This window comes from Micromys minutus, assembly GCF_963924665.1.
Source record: "Micromys minutus genome assembly, chromosome: 17".
NCBI classification, from domain to species: domain Eukaryota; kingdom Metazoa; phylum Chordata; class Mammalia; order Rodentia; family Muridae; genus Micromys; species Micromys minutus.
In genome coordinates, this window is record NC_137952.1 from 45471946 (window position 1) to 45494075 (window position 22130).

Here is a 22130-nt window from a genome sequence, read left to right on the forward strand (position 1 = left end):
GAAATGATGAGCTCTAACAAAAGTAATTTTGTTATGTCTTTATCTACCTGCTTTTTGGGAAAAAATTAAAAGATACCATATTTTTACTTGTATAGATTATGGAATAAGCCTTAATTTCAATTTAATATTGCTTGAGAAGTGAGAATTATTTTCTGGTTCACAAATACTCAATTGTGACTAGCAAAGTTTTTTTTTTTTCCCCTCAAATGCAGGAACTCTACATGAGCTTCCACATAACCTTCCATTCAAAATTCCATCAGAGTGGTTCAGATTTGAGCCTAGGACCCCACAACTACAAGTCCAGGTTCCTTCCAGTGCCTCGTCTCTAAGCTACATCTTGTCTCTTGGATGAGAGGGCACTGCATTCACATCTAGCCAAACTAGACAATTTCTGACCATAGGAAGACAGTTTCATGTAGACATAGACCCTCTCCGAAGCAGCCCTGATGTATTTGGAGGCTTAGTGGAGTTGGGGCCAGAAGAATAGAGGCCCCTGTATCTAAGTTCAGGTTAGAGCTACACCTTTATAAGGCATGAGACCCCCACAGGTGGATTTTGGGAATGGGCATGCCTTTATTCTTGGGAGTGTGTACAGGAAACAGTTTCTTTAGAAGGGCATAGAGAAGACAGAAGCTCCTGGATAGGGGCAGGGAGCATTCAGAGGAAGAATAGGGGCAGGGAGCACTCAGAGGAAGGATGGGGCAGGGAGCACTCAGAGGAAGGATGGGGCAGGGAGCACTCAGAGGAAGGATGGGGCAGGGAGCATTCAGAGGAAGAATAGGGGCAGGGAGCACTCAGAGGAAGGATGGGGCAGGGAGCACTCAGAGGAAGGATGGGGCAGGGAGCACTCAGAGGAAGAATAGGGGTAGGGAGCACTCAGAGGAAGGATGGGGCAGGGAGCACTCAGAGGAAGGATGGGGCAGGGAGCACTCAGAGCAAGGATTGGGGCAGGGAGCAATCAGAGGAAGGATAGGGGTAGGGAGCACTCAGAGGAAGGATTTGGGCAGGGAGTGTTCAGAGGGAGGATGGGGCAGGGAGCACTCAGAGGAAGGATTGGGGCGGGGAGTGTTCAGAGGAAGGATGGGGCAGGGAGCACTCAGAGGAAGGATGGGGCAGGGAGTGTTCAGAGGAAGGATAGGGGTAGGGAGCACTCAGAGGAAGGATTGGGGCAGGGAGCACTCAGAGGAAGGATGGGGCAGGGAGTGTTCAGAGGAAGGCCTTTCTGGTGCAGGAGTCTGAGCTTTATTTTCTAAGGCACCAAGGTCACTGCCAGCATTGAAAGTAGCCAAGTCTGGGCTTTGGTTTTTGAAGTGCTTCTACTTGTTTCATGCAAGACCACATCTCCCTACCCCCCACCCCAGGGATGTTTTTTCTTTCTTCTTCCATTTTCCTCAGGCTGTCATTCTCAGAACCAAGGACCTCACTGGATTTGGTGACCTGGCAGCTGCCCTTACATGGGGATCTGTATCATAAGTTCCCACTAAGGGGCCCCTGCTCCACATCTTCCTCACCAATTTATGCTGTCCTGTCTTTCAGACAGAAACTGTGTTCACATGTGGCAGGGCTGGCGGCTCTTCAGACAGGTTCCGTGAACTTGGTCGCCAGGTGGTAACCATATTATTCCGTGCTTCTTGGTAACTTCTGTGCAACACAATTACCTTTGACAGTTCTTGAGTGGGACAGCAATTTTCAGCAAATGTTTTCAGTAAGTAAAGGCCAGGAGGGAAGGAAACGTGAGCATTTCAGTTAAGCTTTGAGCGTGGCTCTGACAGGTCATCAGCACCTCTCTCGTGTTATAAATAGGAATTCCGTGGAAATTCAGGACACATGGAATCTGCAGAAGGGAGTGTGGCAAGGCCGATGGTTTCCATTGTATTTGGAAAAGAATGTGTCCCGACACAGGATAACAAGGTCTACCGTGACGAAGTTCTTTCCAGCCCGCTAAATACCATAGGCTGCAAGGATTTTCTTTCAGTGAGGTTTCATACTCAAGAAGCTTTTTCTTTTTCTTCCTTCACCCCAATTCTTCATGGCAAAGATTGTAACATTCACTTCTGTGGTGTGGGTTTTTTTTTTTTTTTTTTTTTTTTTTTGGATTCACAATGGCCTCGGCATTCCACGGAGTTATCCAGTGCACTAATCTTGCTATGCATGTGCTGGTTTCCAGTTTTAGGAGAAATAAGAGGCATAACTATTACAGGTGGGCTGTTCGAAATCTACTTGTACAAAACGAGAGTCTGAAAGTCAATTGCTGTCCGTGCTCCGGTACCATGAGGGCATACATTATACATGCACGTGGACACATATACATGCACATATATACATTCACAAGACAAATACAGGAGGCTTTTTAAAAAGGAAAACCTAAGACAAATAACTGTATTAAGGTCTCCAGCCACACAGCATGTGAAATAAACTGAGCCATTCAGCCACCAAGTCACAGGTATGAAGAAGAGTGGTCAAACACAATTCATACATCTGTAGTTCGCAGGGCTAGTGGGGTAGAATATAAGGCCACATGGCCGTAGCCACACCCATTGAACATACTATGACTCACTTGCCCTTGGCCCCAGACCCAGTAACATTTCCCTTTGACACACCCAAGAGGAGCCGGGTCTCCATTCTCATTTCATTGGCCATGTTTTACAGGCCAGCTTGCTTTTGATCTCGGGCGACTAGACACACGATATCATCAACTTTAAACCAAGCCACATTTTTACTCCTTTCTCCAAACTGGTCGCCTTGGTGAGGACAAGAGCAGCTAATCCCTAACATGTTGCAGATTGTGACATCTCCTAGTACGTCATTTTTATCTTCTTTATTTACTTAGCAGCCACTTTGTCAATAACAGCTGTTGGCCTTTCTTTTAGACACAAATAATAAAAGATAGACATTTGATTGTAAACTCAAAGTTTAACATTAGATCATTATCAATTTTTTCTTACTTATCTGTAATTTTAAAGGGAGGGAGCATTGAACTAAATATAATTCAGTGGTTAAGAGTATCTGCTGCTATTGTAGAAGACTTGGCTTAAGTTTCCAGCATCTACGTAATGGCCTATAATACCCATTCCATGGGATCCAGTACCTTCTTCTGCCCTCTGCGGGTATCTGCACATGCACGGAACACATACAGACAAATAGGCACACATATAGGCATGGGGAAAAAAACTCCCAGAAATAGAGACCAACAATCCAAAAGCTGATCTACACAAGACATTATGGTAGTTTATCTTGATTGGCAACTTGATAGGATGTAGAATCCCCTCAGAGACACACTTCTGGACAAGTTTAGGGAGTTTCAACAGAGATTTAACCAAGAAGGAAGACCCACTCTGAATGTGGGTGATACCATCATCCACGGGGGTCCTAATCCAGATAAAAAAGAGAAAGTAGGCTGACTATGTCTCTTTCTCTTCCTAACTTCATGCTTTCTGCTACCACAGCTTCCTCTATGACAGGCTTCAGACCATGAGCCAAACTAAACTCTTCCCTTCTGCAGTTGCTTTTGTCAAATGTCGTATCACTGCAATGAGAGAAATAGTGACACACACAAAAATCCATGGATATGGGGTCCTTGTTTCATGTTTGTTGACTATCCACTTGGTTTGGAAGTGCAAAAGAAGGCCATAGGCAGACATCACACACTGTTAGTCAAACAGTTCCCAGACCCTACTCAATACAAAAGCAGGCCAAAGTCTTTTATTTGACTTTTTTAAAAAGTTATAGTCTTTGGTGTTTACTTTCTTGTAAAGAAGTAAAATATGTTCGTGACAAAAAAAAAATCAGGAGTCATAAACAAACCAAAAGAAAGGACAAAAAAAAAAACCTTAAAGATTTAAAATTCTCCTGTAAGAGCTCTGTTAGTTAGGCCAAGACATTTCCTAATATTCTTTTATTTAGCGCTTTATGCTGAAGACTCTGAAAAAGGCTAATACTATCATATTAGACAGTCAAGATGCATTTCTAGCCAACTCATAAGGGAAAAAATTAGCTGAAAAATTCAAGGTTCTCCTACTCCCCTTTCCTGACAGGTACCACGGCAGCTGTCCTGAGACCAAGAAGCACTGTCCATGAGGACAGAAGCCACGGTGACAAAAGCGTAAAGTGGGACAAAGGGAAGGACTGCACAGCTACCATGTCAGCATGTTCTTACTTTCAAGCGGAGGAAGCAATACCAGTGCCCGTTGAACAGAGCTAATTGTTTTGGTTTTTGTTTTTCCCCTGCCGGGCTAAGCACTGTTTGTTAGTAGCTCCAAATGCAGAGAAAAGTCTCTGTGATGCTGGTGTTCCTGTGGTAATTTCAATTTCCATCATCTTGCTATTCTCCATTTTGAAAGCAGAGAAACAGAAGTGCTAAGAGGTCCAAAGTTGCTCAGGGAGGCGTTAGGGCTGCAACTCAAACACTGTGCTTATAAATACTTCCCTCATCCAACCACTATGACACTGGGACTTCTATAAGGAATAAACATCTATGTAAACCTATAGGTTGAGGAATGCAGAGACAGCTCTCCATTCTCAAAGCCAGCTGTGTTATTAAGCAAAGGCAGTTTTTCCAGCATCACACCAGCCTTAACCTTAACCCACATTATCTCGGTAGCAGGGACCTAAGCTACGAGCCTTTGTCAGCCTTCTACAAGCAAATTGTGTTCATCTTCCTTTCCTCGTTGTCATTCATCCATCTCAGAGAGCAGGCCACAACTATAGTCTTTAAATATATGCACCAAAGCTTTTTTTTTTTTTAAATGTGGCCTTCAGTTTTACACAGGGTTAAGTTCAATCCAGCTACAGTAGTATTAGCATGAACCTTGGACAGATAACTCTTGGATCTCAGCCCTGCTTTCAGATAGGGGTGGCAATCTCAAACTATTGAAAACACGTTTTTAGAACTACATGAGATAATGGGAGGGTAGGAAGTGAAGTTCCTATCACGTGGTTTCACGCATGCTCTCAGCGATCTCTGAAGCTTCCAGTTCTGTAGCTCCACGGAAGGATCCATACCTCATTCTCTGCAGATTTACGCTGATACATCATTTTGGATAATCTCCAGAGTAACCCTAAGGAGCTGGGACAGGATCCCTAGTGGATTTAAACAACTACCGTTCATCCCACCTTAGCATCTTGTGGCTGGGTAAGTTGGGCCTTTCATCTAACCTGCTCAGCTAAGGTAGCATGCCTGTGATCAAATGAGGGGTCATCTGGTACCCAGCTGTTCTGGGATGACCACTTGCCTAGAGGTTGGATGGCTGTCGGCCTTTGCAGCAGGATGACTAGCCACATGTCTGTCACCTCCCAGCTGACTACCTTGTACCTGTTCACTTAGTGGTTACAAGAGGGTAAAAGAAAGAGTGTGATGCTCCTTCAGGCCCTGGCTCAAAAACTGGCAAACATTTAACTCATCCACACTCCAGCCACTAAAACAAGTCACAAGACAACCTACATCCAAAATATGAGGAAGCAGGCTTATCTCTTGACAAGAGGAGCTGCAAAGTCATGAAGAACATACGGCCATTTTAGTAACAAATGGCAGTATCCAGACAGTTTTCCAGAAACACATATGGCTGGCCTTCCCAAATACTCTGCCCCAAACCCAGACAGAGTCTATATCTCTATCACATACTGCAGGTCTGCATGGGTTCCTCGTTTTGCTGTTTGTTTTGACTGTTAGCCATTTCCAGTTTATGCCTTTCAGAGATAGATAGATAGATAGATAGATAGATAGATAGATAGAGAGAGAGAGAGAGAGAGAGAGAGAGAGAGAGAGAGAGAGAGAGAGAGCTATCTGTCTGCAATATAAATTAAGACAAGTTAGGGAGCATTGCTTGTTAGAGACCTTGGAACCTGCTGGGGATAGTCAGCAGACACTGTGGTGTGTATTTGAGACACTGGTAGCCACTCTTCCTTCTTAAGTGGGAACCCATCACTACCAAGGTTGGACAAGGTCACTGTCGTAATTTCAGCTCACCATCTAACAGGAGAGACTCCTGGCTCACGGATGACAGTATCTGGCTCACACTTACATGTTTGAAAGTTTGACACAAGTTATGAGAGGTTGCCAAAGGGCTTGGAATGTCTGATTTTTAGAACCGTGTTGCTTCCTCTGGACAGGAATGAGGAGGGGCCACATGTCCTAACAGGGTGCTTCCTTAGGATGTGTATATTGGAGGCAGGATAAAGGAATGGCTAGTGCTCCGTTCTAGTCACTTCTGCCCTTTACAAAAAGTCATGCGGGGCCAGGACAATGAGAAACTACAGGATACAGTTGCCAGAGATGCAAGAAAGAATGTCTCAAAGGGAACAAAAACTGGCCCTCATGTGCTTTGCTGGCAGATCCTCTGGGAACAGAGCCTTCTCTTGAGGAGATGTTGTAACATGGTTCAGCTGCTGAAGGGTCAGGGAAGGGTCCTGGCCAGCTGTGGCAAGTGTTCCTTCACTGGCCCTTGCCTCAGACATAGTCACAGAGTCCCCGAAGCATTCTTGTGTGAGTGGGCAAAAGCAAGTCCATACCCAAGAGTCTCCACCCACACACAGGTATTAAATAAAGTCCGGCAAGAGGCCAGTATCTGATGTGCCTGGAGGCCCCCATGGGGATGCCAGAGCCTCCACCAAAACAAGCCACAGCCAGCTCAACCACCATTCTCCAAGAAAGCAGACTCAGCAGAGCCTCAGGGAAACACAGCCTGGCTTATAGATGAAGGTCCTACTGGGCCTTGTTCCCCAGGTTCTTGTTTTTGGCTCTAGAGACAATGCTGAGTTCAGTTCCTTATAAAGTTTCCAGATTTAAAAGCCAAGAAGACTCCCCAAACCATACCTGGCTCAGAGAATAAGCAAAAGAAATGCGTGTACTTTCCAACTCGGCACTTCATCCTGGAGGCTCAGTTCTTTGATCTGAAGCTGCGGAGTGGGACCAAGCACTGTGGTCCCCAATTTTCTTGCAGGAAAGTTTTCATGTGAAGGTGGCTCACACAGGTCCTGAGATGGAACGTTCAGCCTCAGGCCTCTGAGCATTTTCCTCAACCTCCTTATAGTTCCAAATCCCTTCCCCACTGGCAAAGCATCTGCTCTGGCCATCCTAGCAGATGACTGTGTCCAATCCCGACCAACTAAGTCTGGTCCTGCTTCCAGGATCGGGGTGAATTTCCAAGCCTAACCAGCAGCCCCTTTCCAAGCCCAGTGTGCTAATTACTTTCTTGTTTCTATGAGAAACTACTTGACAAAATCAACGAAAGGAAGATTTATTTTGGCTCACAGTGTGAGAAGATACAGAGTCCCTCATGATGGCTAGGCAACAGACGTGTGACAGGGGTGTCCATTGTGTTCATGGTCAAGAAGCTGAAGGAGATGAATGCTGATACCCAGTCCTCTCCATTGTACCGACCTTAGGACCCAGCCATGGGAAGATGCGTTCTGTATTCAGAGTGAGTCTTCTTCCCTTAGGCAAACCCACTGGACTTCTATGCACATACATTCCAAGAAGTGTGTTTCCTAGATGATCTGAAATACTGTCCTGTTGTCAAAAAGGATTAACTCTAGCATGTCCTCCACGGGCCCTGCCTCATACCTTACTCTGTGACTTCCATGGAGAGACCCTGCTAAGGAATATTGTCACGGGTGGTGCTGTCATTGTAGGTATCAACAATTCTTTGTGTTTCTTCACAGCTTCATCCTAGATGAACTTCGTATCTGTTTGCTTTTTATTGCTGTTAGTTTTTGTTTGCTGTTTTTAAGAATGCTCTCTTCTCTGGTATTCAATTGACTTTTTCTTTGCACCACACCATCATGATGTCACTGTAGGCCGAAGAGAAGTGTGACTTATAGAAGGCCAGGAGGGCCCTGGATTTTGACCTTCAGGCTCTGGGAGTCAGATATTGGGATGGTTTCAAGCATACGGAATGTCAGCACTCCTCCGCGGTCTCTGCATCAGCCCGTCTTCAGGATAATGGACAGTTGTGGAAAGCATAAACCAAATAAACTCTTTCCTCCTCAAATTGCTTGGGTCATGGTACTGTATTATAGCAATATTACCCCCAAGAAAGATCAGACACAGACTGACTTTTTAAAGTAGCAGTAATCGGAGAATTGTTTTTGGCTGACCAGCACTGGAGTCCACTGATGGCCAGGACAGGCTAACACAGGCTACGTCACATTAGATTTAAAGACAATGGATTATATAAAGGTTTAATAGTTTTGTGGGGGTTGGGGGGAATGTGTGTTTGTTCGACATAAAATATTCTAATTTATGGTTTAGGGAGCTGTAGTTTTTTCTATAGTACTTGACTTTAATTACTTGATGTATTAATCAACCTATAAGAAGTTTATAAAGCATAATACAATTTCATTTTGAAAACACAGGCTGTTGTTTTATAAAATATAATCAAACTCCCTTTATTTATTTATGTTTGAGTTGGGGTGTTTTCATTGACCTTACACTTCCATACAGTAGTTTATGATCCAAGGAAGTCAGAGCAGGGAGTCAAACGTGGTGGCAGGAGCCTGTGCAGAGGCCATGGAGGGTGTGGCCTGCCAGCTTGCTCCTCATGACTTGTTCAGCCTGCTATTTTTTAAAAAATCTTTTTACTGGGTATTTTGTGTGTTTACATTCCAAATGTTATCCCCTCTGCCCCTTTCCCATGCCCTTCCCCCCCTCCCCGTGTTTCCATGAAGATGCTCCCACTCTCAACCTCCCACTGCCACCTTATATCCCAGGCATTCCCTACACTGTGGAAACAAGCCTTCTCAGGACCAAAGGCTTCTCCTATTGATGCTAGGCAATGTCATTCTCTGCTACATATTCGACTGGAGCCATGAGTCTCCATGTGTACCCACTGGTTGGTGTTTTAGTCCCTGGGAGCTCGGGGGGGTGGAGGGTGGGGTTGGTTGATAATATTGTTCTTTCCATGGGGTTGCAAACCATTTCAGTTCCTTCAGTCCTTTCTCTAGCTCCTCCATTGGGGTCCCCATGTTCAGTCTGATGGTTAGCTGCAAGCATCTTCATCTGTATCAGTAAGGCTCTGGCAGAGCCTCTGAGGAGGAATCCATATGAGGCTCCTGTCAGTGAATAATTCTTGGCATCAGCAATAGTGACTGGGTTTGGTGGCTGCATATGGGATGGATCCCCAGGTGAGGCAGTCTCTGGATGACCTTTTCTTCAGTCCCTACTCCACTCTTTGTCCCTATATTTCCTCCCATGAGAATTTTATTCTCCCTTCTAAAAAGGACTGAAGCATCCACATTTTGGTCTTCCTACTTTTTGAGCTTCATAAGGTCTATGAATTGTTTCTTGGGTATTCCGAACTTTTGGGCTACTATCAGCTGATCAGTGAGTGTTCTTTTGTGTCTGAGTTACTTCACTCAGTATGATATTTTCTAGTTCCATCCATTTGCCTAAGAATTTCATGAAGCCATTGTTTTTAATAGCTGAGTAGTACTCCATTGTGTAAATGTACCACATTTTCTGTATCCATTCCTCTGTTGAAGGACATCTGGGTTCTTTTCAGCTTCTGGCTATTATAAATAAGGCTGCTATGGACATAATGGAGCATGTGTCTTTGTTAGATGTTGGAGCATCTTTTGGGTATATGCCCAGGAGTGGTATAGCTGGGTTCTATGTCCAGTTTTCTCAGGAACCACCAGACTGATTTCCAGAGTGGCTGTATGACCTTGAAATCCCACCAACAATGAGGAGTTTCTCCACATCCTTACCAGCATAGGCTGTCACCTGAGTTTCTGATCTTAACTATTCTGACTAGGTGGAATCTCAGAGTTATTTTGATTTACATTTCCCTGATAAGTAAAGATGTTAAACATTTCTTCAGGTGCTTCTCAGCCATTCAGTATTCCTCAGTTGAGAATTCTTTATCTCTGTACCCCATTTTTAATAGGACTATTTGATTCTCTGGAGTCTAACTTCTTGAGTTCTTTGTATATGTTAGCCTTCTATCAGATGTGGGATTAGTAATGATCCTTTCCCAGTCTGTTGGCTGCCATTTTGTTTGCTTGACAGTGTCCTTATCCTTACAGAAACTTTGCAATCTCATGAAGTCCCATTTATCGATTTTTGATCTTAGAGCATAAGCCATTGCTGTTCTGTTCAGGAAATTTTCTCCTGTGCCTATGTGTTCTAAGTATTCCCCCACTTTCTGTTCTATTAGTTTCAGTGTATCTGGTTTTATGTGAATGTCTTTGATCCATTTGGACTTGAGCTTTGTACAAGGAGATAAGAATGCTGACTGCCTTAACCAAATTCTTAAGAAAATGGCTGCATCTAGAGAATATCATCCTGAGTGAGATAACCCAGTCACAAAAGAACAGACATAATATGCAGTCACTGATAGTGGGATGCTAACCCCAGAGGCTTGCACTCCCCCAGAAACAACTCACAGACTGTATGAAGTCCAAGAAATAAAGAAAACAAACAAAAAAAAAAAAACAATATTTACAAAACAAGAAGACTTTGACTATTTCCATGTTGCGTTTTGTTTTGCATGTACTTTACGCTCATTGTAACTATTAGGTTTTTAACGCATACTGTCAAGCCCTTGAAAAAATCAAGTACTGACTAAAAAATATATTCACATAGTTTTATGTAAAAATTATTTTAATATCTGAAAAAACAGTACTGACAAAAATGTATAATTTTAAGCAAAAAATGTTTAAAATCTGTACATTTATCTTTGTTTTGTAAAATAAAGTCGTTTAAAAAAAAAAAAAAGAATGCTGACTGCCAGCTGAACCAGCACCATTTCTTGAAGATACTGTCTTGTTTTCATTGGTTGTTTTTAGCTCCTTTGTCAAATATCAAGTGTGTAGACTCATTTCTGGGTCTTCAGTTTTATTCCATTGATCTATCTGCCTGTCTCTTTACCAATACCATGCAGTTTTAAATCAAAGATTTATCTGTAATACAGCTTGAGGTCAGGGATGAGGATTCCCCCAGAAATTCTTTTATTGTTGAGAATAGTTTTCAATATCCTGTTTTTTTTTTTTTGTTATTCCAAATAAATTTGCAAATTGCTCTTTCTAACTCAATGAAGAATTGAGTTGGAATTTTGATGGGGATTGCATTGAATCTGTAGCTTGCTTTTGGCAAGATGGCCATTTTTACTATATTAATCCTGCTAATCCATGAGCATGGGAGATCTTTTCATCTTCTTTCTCAATTTCTTTCTTCAGAGACTTGAAGTTCTTATCATACAGATCTTTCACTTGCTTGGTTAGGGTCACACCAATGTATTTTATATTGTTTGTGACTATTGTGAAAGGTGTTGTTTCTCTAATTTTTTCTCAGCCTGTTTATCCTTTGAATAGAGAAAGGCAACTGATTTGTTTGAGTTAATATTATATCCAACCAGTTTCCTGAAGTTGTTTATCAGCTGTAGCAGTTATCTGGTGGAATTTTTGGGGTCACTTAAGTATATTATTGTATCATCTGAAAATAGTGATATTTTGACTTTTTCCTTTCCAATTTGTATCCCTTGACCTCCTTTTATTGTTTAATCACTCTGGCTAGGGTTTCCAAAACTATATTGAATAGGTAGGAAGAGAGTGGGCAGCCTTATCTAGTTCGTGATTTTAGTGGGATTGCTTCAAGTTTCTCACCATTTAGTTTGATGTTGGCTACTGGTTTGCTGTATATTGTTTTTACTATGTTTAGGTATGGACCTTGAAATCTTGTTCTTTCCAAGACTTTTAACATGAAGGGGTGTTGAATTTTGTCAAATGCTTCTCAGCATCTAAAGAGATGATCATGTGATTTTTATTCCTCTGAATTTGTTTATATAGTGGATTACATTGATGGATTTCTGTATATTGAACCATCCCTGCATTCCTTGGATGAAGCCTTGATCATGGTGAATGGTCATTTTGATGAGGGCTTGGATTCAGTTTGCACAAATTTTACTGAGTATTTTTGCATTGATGTTCATGAGAGAGATTGGTATGAAGTTCTTTTTCTTTGTGGGGTATTTGTGTGGTTTAGGCATGAGCATAATTGTGGCTTTGAAGAATAAATTGGTTAGTGTTCCTTCTGTTTCTATTTTGTGGAATAGTTTCAGCTCCTCAGATTGCCTTGGGTAAGTAAACCAGCCCAGCTTACCCTGAGCTCCAGTTGCCTCCACCTGGGGAGCTGATAAAACGGGTACCTTTAATTCCATCCTATTCAGCACCTTATAAGTGTTATGTAGTCTGGAGGGGGGAAGAGATAAGTGGGAATGACATTCAATAAACCCTTTCTAAATCCAGTATGACAAAGGTAGTGTCCTGAGAGCTTGCCCCCATCCAGGAGAAGACTGGCAATATCTGGGATGATTTTTGGATTGTCCCGGCTGAAGCAGTAATCAAGGAGGGAATTGTGACTGGTATCTGATGGGTGAGGGCCAGAGATGCTGGCGGGAGCACAATCATGCACAGGTACCCCTCATCAGAAAAGACCCCTCCAGCCTAACGTGTCAGGGCGCTGACAGCATTGAGGGCCCCTGGTCTTTAGCGCGCATACTAATGTACTTGCTCTTTTCCATGTTTCTACATTATATGCAACATTGTATCTGTCTCCTCAGAAATAAAATGAAAGCTACTTTACATTTTAAGCTGAAGTGGCTGGCATAACAAAATGACTGCTGTGGCCAAATGTTCATATGTATTGGTAAGTAAAATAATATTCAAGGTCCCCATCAACAACGCTGACGATCTTTGGAAGCATTCCTAGACTGGAAATGGAAGAGAGAGGTGGAGAATTTGGTAGAATCCATTTAGAGATATGCATTGCTCGGAGCAGGGTATAAGAGAGGAGAGGGGGTGGGGGAGAGGAGAAGAGACAGAGAGAAAGAGGCAGCCCCTAGAGGTGAAGGTTTTGTCTTGGTTCCCCTCCCTCTTAGCTCAGATGTGAATTTTTAGCTCCCAGGGCCTGATGGAGAGCAGATTACATGCCAAGAGCCCCTAGGTCTGCTCTGTAGGTACATTATGGCTCTTCAGTCCTAATTAAAAGGCTCCCTTTGTGCACCGGGGCTTTATTTTTGGCTCTGAGCACCTATGTTACTTCCTGTTTTCTGGCCAGTTTAATGGCATCTAACACTCGAGTTAGGATAGCCCAGAGGAATCGTGTCCCTTGCCTGCTTTCTTATTCTCTAGGCCAACTATGGAGCCACAGCAGATTAAGTGTATCACATAAGAGCCAGCAACCCTGATGTTTAAAACACCCGTATCCCACCACCTCCTGCATGTTGGTATTTTTGACAGTCCTCAATTAGAGAAAGAGCGTTAACTTCAGCCTGTCATTTGTGTGGGCTAAGCTGTTTGAAAAACTCCACAAAGGAGCAGCCAGCGGTGAGAGGGTGGTTTCCCATAAACAGATGATGAAACTTCAATGTCTGGAAGACACAAGCTGTGGTTTGGCCCCTGAAGCCTTTTGAGGGGCACAAAAATCAACCCTCTATAGCTGTCTCACTGCCCTGCTACTATCAGATGCCCCTGGGGGTGCCTGGTTCTAGGCCCATCTCATCATTGCAGATGCTAAAGTTGTAACCTTTACCTCCAAGTAAAAGGGCTTGTTAGCTATGACATTATAAATTTTTTAGGAGATATTACATGTTGATTTTAGGACAATAAATATTTCCCAAATGCTCACAAAGATCATCCTGTGATGCGACACTTCATCAAGACACAATTGATGGGTGGTGGCATGGGACAGAAAGGACAGAAAGGACAAAAATGAAGAAAGGCAAGAGAGCAGCTGCCATAAATTTGTTTCACATGACTTGAACCTCTGATATTTCATTAGACTGTCACCAAAATTCTGCTACCGGAAGGAAGCCTTTGCACATACAACGTGATCATCAGTACAGAGGTATGCAAGAAGTCTTCAAAATACCTCTTAGAAATAAAGAATGTTTATCACATGGGGGCCCATCACACGATTCCATTAAATCAGCATTTTAGAAGCACTTAAAGAAATAACAACCCTATTGATTTGAGGGGAGAAGGGGAATTAATGGAGTTGTTTTGTACAATGATTGTCATGGTATCTACTTTCATCTGTATTTATGTTAAAATTTAACTCTTGACACTCAAAAAAGTCTATGTGGTGTGTTTAAATGTTTAGCTGTTTTTTTTTTTTTTTTTCAATTTAGTGTTGGCTTTATGTCTTGTTTGTTACTAATAGAACTTTGGGTAGCAATATGTCCTATATTTTGGTCTCTAGCACTGTAGCTAGTACCTGCATGTGATTCAGAAGCACTTGACATATGGCTGCAAAACTGAGTATCTTGTTTACTTTCAATGAATTTTACTTTAAGCAACCCCTATACCCAGTAGCTACTGCATTGGGCACTGCAACCGGGCTGTCTATATTGTGCTCCAGACCTCATCTAAAATGGGCTGATGCATGGGCTAGAATATCTATAATGAGGGAAAAATCAAAATCCATTGTGTGTGTGTGTGTGTGTGTGTGTGTGTGTGCTCACTGTGGAGGCAGTAATTTAAAGGTTATAGCAGATGTATAGACTTGATAAGGATTTTTCTAAATTTTCAAGGCTGGGGAAATGGTAACATTGATAAAATTCCTACCGCACAAGCATGAGGACCTGAGTTCAGATACCCAGGACCCAAGTAAAAATTAAGCATGCAACATGTGTCAGTGACCAGCAGTGGGGAGAAGGGTAGCAGGGACAGGTAAAACCATGGAGTGCATTGGTCAGTCAGCCTAGCTCCTCACTGAGCTCCCAGTCTAGTAAATGTTCACTTCCATTGTACACGCATGCACCCTGACACGCATGTGCATATACAACACAAGCACTGACATATTTTTTGAGATTCTGATTCAGATAAGTGTACATCCTTTCAGCTTAGCATATCCCAAGGGATGATGAATATGTGTGTTGGGGTGTGGTTGGGACAACACCAGTTGCTTGTTGGGTGTAGTAGAAGCGAGCCTATGTCTTTTCAAGCTAACTTAAATAATGCAAAGGCAAATCATGGTAAGATGATTTTAGTTTTGTGTGAACCAAAAAAATAATAATAACCATGTTGTTTCTTTGAACCATTGCCTTTGAACCATTGCACAAACATGGAATGATTGTCTTAAATAATACTAAACACAAAGACTCAAGGAGACAGAGTCTCTGTGGTTTGAATGAAGCTTAATAAGAGGTGTGGCCTTGTTGGAGGAAGTGTGTCACTGAGGGTGGACTTTGAAGTCTCAGATGCTCAGGCCAGGCCCAGAGTCTCATTCCTTTCCTGATGTTATCTGATAAAAATGTAGAACTCTCAGTTGCCGCTCCAATGCAATGTTTACCTGCATGTCACTGTGTCTCCTGCATGATGACAACGGACTGAGCCTCTGAACTAACTGTAAGTCAGCCCCAATTAAATGTTTTCCTTTATAAGAGATGCCTTGGCCATGGAGTCTCATCAGAGCAATAGAAACCTAAGACAATAATCCAGCCCCTGGCCACGTCTCATCATTTTCCATTATTCAGAAGGACTTGGAATGTTCCCATCATGCTTTGCATTAGCCATTAACTACACAAAGAACACTATCTCCTAATACAAGAAAAGGAGGCATTTCCTTTTTATTACAGGGTTTCCTCAGGATCATTTAAGTACCTCTTCTGTAAAAGTTTGTTTTGTCTACATGTCTTCTCTCTTTATCCCAAGTTACTTAGCTTTCTGGTTGTTGTATCAAAAATATCTGACAAAACAATTTGAAGGAGGAAGAATTTATTTTGCCTCATAATTTCACTCAGCTGTGTTGTAAGTCAGCCTGTGTATAATGAGGCAGAACATCATGTGAAGAACCCACAGTGAGGGAAAATGACCTACCTCATTGTGAACAGGAGACAGGATGGGGGGAGTTTTAAAAGGGGGTGGAAGCAGGATCTGTCCCTTTTTAGGGCACACTACAAGTAACCCACTTAAATCCTCCCCAAATAGCACAACTTGCTGGAGACCAAACCTTCAGCACATGAACTAGTGAGAGACCCTTCACATCCAAACCGTCACACCTTAATATGTTTTTACCTGACTCACCTCATTTGAATAGTTTGTATTCAGCAATGCTATACTATCTGACATTTAATTAATACATATATTAAATTGTAGATTTAATGTGTTAGTTATATTTTGCTAACACACTAAGATATATGCAACTTATCAAAAACAAGAAAGAAAGAAAAAGTAGGTTATAAAATACTATGAAACTATTAGGTTAGATGTAAGAATTTACATTCATTAAAATGGCTCTTTAGACTTATTCATTTCATTTATGTATATGTGTGTGCACCATATGTATGCAGTGCCCTTAGAGGTCATAAAATGATGTCAGATCACCTAGGACTTGGAGTTACAGATGGTTGTATGTGCTATGTGGATGCTCGAAACAGAATCCAGGTTCTCTGAAAAAACAAGTGTCCAACTGCTGAGCCATCTCTCCAGTATCTACACATTTTTATTTCACTTTATGTCAGTTTCAGGAATTCTTTGCCTGTGTGTGTGCATGTGCACCACATGCATGCCTGGTACTTACAGAAGGAAGCACTGGATTCTCTGGGACTGGACTTATGAATGTTCCTGAACTGCTATGTGGGTGCTGGGAACTGAACCCAGTTTCTCTGCAAGAACATTGAGTGCGTTTAACCCCTGAATGACCTCTACAGTCTCCCTCTACAGTTTTAAAAGAATGAGACATTTTAAAGCATCAGTAGGGGGGTTGGAAAATAGGAGAGATGAAATCTCAGAGAAGCTGGAAATGACCCAGATGTCTGTCAACCAAAGAGCAGATACAGAAAATATGGTACATTTACACAATGGAGTACTACTCAGCTATTAAAATGACTTTGTGAAACTCACAGGCAAATGAAAGGAACTTGAAAATATCATCTTGAGTGAGGTAAACCAGACCCAAGAGGACACGCATGATATGTACTCTCTGATAAGTGGATATTTGCCATAAAGTACAGAAAACCTAGGATACAACCCACAGACCACACGAAGTCTAACAAATAGAAACAGCCAAGTGAGGGTGTTTCAGCCTCACTTAGAAGAGGGAAGAAAATAATCACAGAGGGAGTGACCTGGGTGGGGGAGGGGAGGAGGGGAAAGGAGAACAAGATCAGGTGGGGGGGCAGGAGAATGAATGAAAATATGCAGCCTCCGGGTGAGAAAAGAAGTGGGAGAACCCTCTAGAAAGTACCAGAGACAGGGGAGGTGAGAGACACTCAGGACTCAATTGAGGTGACCTTAGCCAAAATGCCCAACAATGTAGGGAGGGAACTTGAAGAATCCACCTCCAGTAGATAGGATTTCAAATGGAGGAATGGGGTGACAGACTCATAGTCAAAACATCTGACCCAGAATTGTCCCTGTCTAAAAGAACTGCAGGGACAAAAATGGAGAAGAGACTGAAGAAAAGGTGGTCCAATGACCAGCATAACTTGGGATCTATTTCATGGTGGGGCTCCAAGGCTTAACACTATTGCCAATGCTATGACATACTAGTCTGAGCGCCCCTACCTTGGGAACATATACAGCAGAGGACTGCCTGGTCTGGCCTCAGTGGGAGAAGATGTGCTTAATCTTCAAGAGACTTGAGGCCCCAGGGAAGGGGGAAGCCTGGTGGGAGTGGAGAGCACCCTTTCAGAGGCTAGGGAAAGGAGGAATGGGTAAGGAACTATGGAAGGGGGCATCAGCTGAAATGTAAATAAATAAATAAAATTCTCAAAAGAGACATAAGCATCTTAGAGAAACAAGAGAGGTGGTTCAAGATCCGAATGACTGTTATTCCAGAGGGTTGGGTGGGTGGGGGATCATCAAAGAAACAATAAAAGAATTCCTGTAGTTGAAGAGCATACTAAGATCCAAAGGGTCTAGTAAATAACTAGCATTCTCATGCTTACTGTAATAGAGAAGGTATTCTAAAGTCACTCAGAAGGAGAGAAAGAAAGGTGACATGTTTGGGAGAGAGCACAATATGCTGAAAGATAAGCTACTAAATTTTAGTCAGGAGTCCAACACAGTCAAGCGATAAATATGGAGATATGCTTATTTATTAAGTTGAAAAGCAATTGTATTCCGTGCACTCTTTCTCATGAAAATAGAGTTCATAGTCCTGCAGCAGAAGAGAATAAGAAGAGAATATAGAAGACATTTCAGGAGAGGGAAGGTCATAGGAGATGACAGAAAATCACTTCAGGGAAAAAAATTCCCAATATTCTCCAGTTCTGCATGTAAACAGGAAGGTAGAGGGCCATGGCAGGGAGGCCTGCAGAGGAAAGAGTGGGAAAATTCAGTCACCTGCTATATGAGAGGTTTTGGTAGATCTGGTGGGAACAGGACTAAGGTAAGCACACAAAACTGCAACTGAAAGCAAAACGAAGCAATGCACGGGGAAGATAGCAGGGTCCTTACATGGATGGTTCTTGAGTGTCCCAATCCAGATGAGGACTACAACAAACTGTGCTACGTATCCGAACAGGGGCAAAGGAAGACAGAGGAAGCCTACAAGAGTCACCTCCTTACATGACGCGGTAAAGGGGTTAACATGCAGGATTTAAAATGGATACACCCAAGGAGAATGTAAGCCAATGAGTATAAATACCAGAATAAAGGGTTGAAGAGACCTAAATGCACCATGGGCAGTAAGGATGGAGGAGAGAAAGAGGTAAGATTCCTGTGTAGGGGAGATTTATTTAATTTAAATATTATGGTAAAATATGAACAGAAAAGGAAATGTTTAAATAGGGAAGGCAAAACCATGCTTGCTGGGCTGAACATCAGAAAGCAAAAGATTTAGTTGGCGAGGGAAGCTATAAATTGTGGCATAACCATCTTTCTAAAGGCTCCCTTCTGCACACACTACCCCCAGATGATATGACGATATTATGCAAGGGTAGAGAGGAAAATCCATGCCAAGCTCCACCATTCCTTTTGGGACATTCTTGGCTCTGCTCACAATACTGAGTCTTTGTTCCATGGTGTTTGCCAGAGTGTAGCCTTTTGGAGGTGAGATGTTTATTTTCCATGGTTAGAAAGTTTCCTACATCCCTCCTCAGCATGCAAGTGCTGTCAGGAATTGCACAAGCCTCAGCATGCTTCCTCCAACACTGGTGTGGCAAGTCTTGGATGCTGATGACCGTGTGTAATGTGCAGATGATGCAGGCTTTGGGATGCTCCGTGAACTGGCTCTGGGTTCTATTTCAGCCAGGTAAATTGACTGGGCATCCAGGAGGTGGAGAAAATGCTCATTTCTTTGCATTTAACTGCCTCTTGGCAAATCTTCCTGCTCTCCTTTCTCCCGAGTCCCTGGACCTGTTTAAATTAGACTGCAATGTCTCCCAAGCCCAGGGAGTTCTGGGCAGATCTTACCTGTCCTCATACTGGCAGCAAAACAGCTATCCTGACCCTTTGTGCAACTTTAATTGTGTTTTGACCACTGCTGCTAACAGTGAGAACTCCTTAGAGACCTCTGCTGTCCTGTAGACACGTCCACTGTTAGCATTTCCTTCCATTTCTGTTGCGACTGGATTTCTGGGTGGAGAGGTAAAGTTTTGTCTAGTAGAGGATTCTGAAGACACTAAGTCAAAGGAGTAGAAATGCACAATTGGCCATCTTACCCGATGCCCTGCTACGTGCCTACACTCTCCAAGCACTGGAGTCGGGGCAGGAGGAGAGTAAATCTGAGGAGACCTTTGGCTATGGAGTAAGAAATTTTCTTAAAAACAAACAAACAACAACAAAAAAAATCTGCTGGGCATGGCAATGTGTACCTTTAATCTCAACACTTGGGAGGCACAGGCAGGTTGGTCTTTGTCAATCTGAGGCCGGACTAGCTTATATAGTGAGTCCCAGGCCAACCAGGGTTAAAGTAAGAGCCCCTCTCAGAAAAGAAAAGAAAAGAAAAGAAAAGAAAAGAAAAGAAAAGAAAAGAAAAGAAAAGAAAAGAAAGAGAATAATCTAACAAACTCTGTCTTGATGTTGAATGAGAAATTGCGATGTTACTATTTTCTTCTATGGGAAGCTGATAGTGTTGTTGGGTCTGCAGGCTTTCCAGATTTAGCAGTGAATATCAGAAATTTTGTAGTTTTAGGGATCTTGGTTTGGTGATGAATGAATTTTCTTCAGCATTATAATGATAGGATATTATGTATAGTCAATATAACTTTACAGTTTGTTCCAGAAAATTCTTATTCAGTAAAAAAAAATTTCGATTTTTCTCAGAAACTCCTTGGACATGTAGCAGGGCATTCTTTTCCCCAAATAATGTACTAGCTCCTTTCTCAGGACAACAGATGGTTCTCTTAAGACAGATTCTGTCCCTTAGTGAAGTCTCTCCACACTGAAAAGTCTACTCTAAGCCACTCAAAAGCAGATATGAATCTTGATTCATATCCATCCTTGACCCCTTTCTTGCCCAAGAGTCTTCCACTACTTTCTTTACAGTAAGTCAATGGTGTCAGCTTTGTTTTGTTGAGTCGGCCTACTCTGGTCCTGAGGAGGAATGGCAAATGACAAACACAGGCAGGCTTTTACTTCATTCCTACACCCTCCTCTGTTGGCTTGGGGGTCCTGCTCGGCAGCTACTCATTTGCGTATTCACGCAAATGCTTCTGATTTCTACTGTGAGGTGAAGGGTTAAAAGAGTCTCGGTTCCTCACTGTGAGTAGTAAGGGAGATAGATACTTGTCCACTAAGCAAGAAAACGGCTATAACCTGTTCAGAGCCAAAAGAGGAAAGACAGGTGAGGGATCAGGAATAATTATTGGCTCTACTTGAAGACATCTACAAAGGCTGAGTTAGGATGAATCCAGATCTCCGAATAAAGGAATAAACAGGAGGACTTCTTCCGTGGAAAACTCACCCATTAACCTAGAAAGCCATTAACATGCTCTTCCATTAGTCGTGCATCCCTCTTGCTTCGGGATCAGATAACTATTTTGTTTCTCCTAGCTATTTGTCTCTTGCAGAAAGGAAAAAGAGAGCTAAATGTGTTTCAAATAAGACGAGCACCAAAGAGAAAAGCAAATTTATGTCTCCCATGTTAAGCTCATTCGTTTTTTTTTCCTGAAATGGAAGAGGAAGGAAAAAACATCGGAGGACAGCTGCCCAAGTCCTAAAACTGTAAAATAGCAGGCCTGGAGTGTTCAGTCCTGGGTATTTATTCAAGAGGAAAAATATCCACATGAAGACAAGATATACATGCGTATCTACAACAGCACTATCCCTCTAAGCCCAAGCAGGAAACAGAGTTCATCAACAGTAGGATGGATAAACAAGAGTGGTAAATTTAACCAACCTGAGATTCTACAATTAAGAAAATAAAGATCTATTACAGTGACTCTCAGATTTCCTAATGCTGCACCCATTTAATGCAGGTCCTCATGGTTTGGTAATCCCTACTGTAAAATTATGTTTGTTTCTATCTAATAACTGTAATTTTGCTACTGTTATGAGTTATAACGTAATTATCTGTGTTTTACCAATGGTCTTAGGTGACCCCTGTGAAAGGGTTATTCAATCCCCAAATGGGTTGCAAGTCACATATTGAGAACTGCAAATCTATTGCTATATGTAACAATATTCACAGATCTTACAAATAATAAAATTATCCAAACACTAATAGGTACATATGATTCCATTCGTCTGAGATTCTAGAAGAACACAAAGCTAATTTATCATGAAAACAAAAAGATCAGCGATTGCCTGGGATTTACAGTACAAAGGGCCTGACTACAAAGGGTAAAAATGATAAGGTATTTCTATGTTAGTCTGTACTCTGTTTCCTGTCCCAGTGTTTCTAAAGCCCTTGCTGAAAACACAGGTGGACCATCTCTCCTATTTATAGTTGGGCTTCAAGCTTGATTTCTTAAAACTTCTAAAACCTTTATAATTTCCTGTAAGGTGGGAAACATTTTCCATGGAGTGCTCAACTCCCTTAGAATTTTGTTTGTTTATTTTGTTTTGTTGTTTCCTAATGAGGTGACTGTAGACATGGCTGTGGATAGAGCAGTTCACCAGGTATAAGTCAAAATCAAAACCCTGGAGTTTTCGTGCCCAGAACACCAACCACACACTTCACAGAGAAAGGAGAAAGACTGTAACTTGAGTTAGTAATCAGTCATGCTATATGATGAATTCTCCATGAA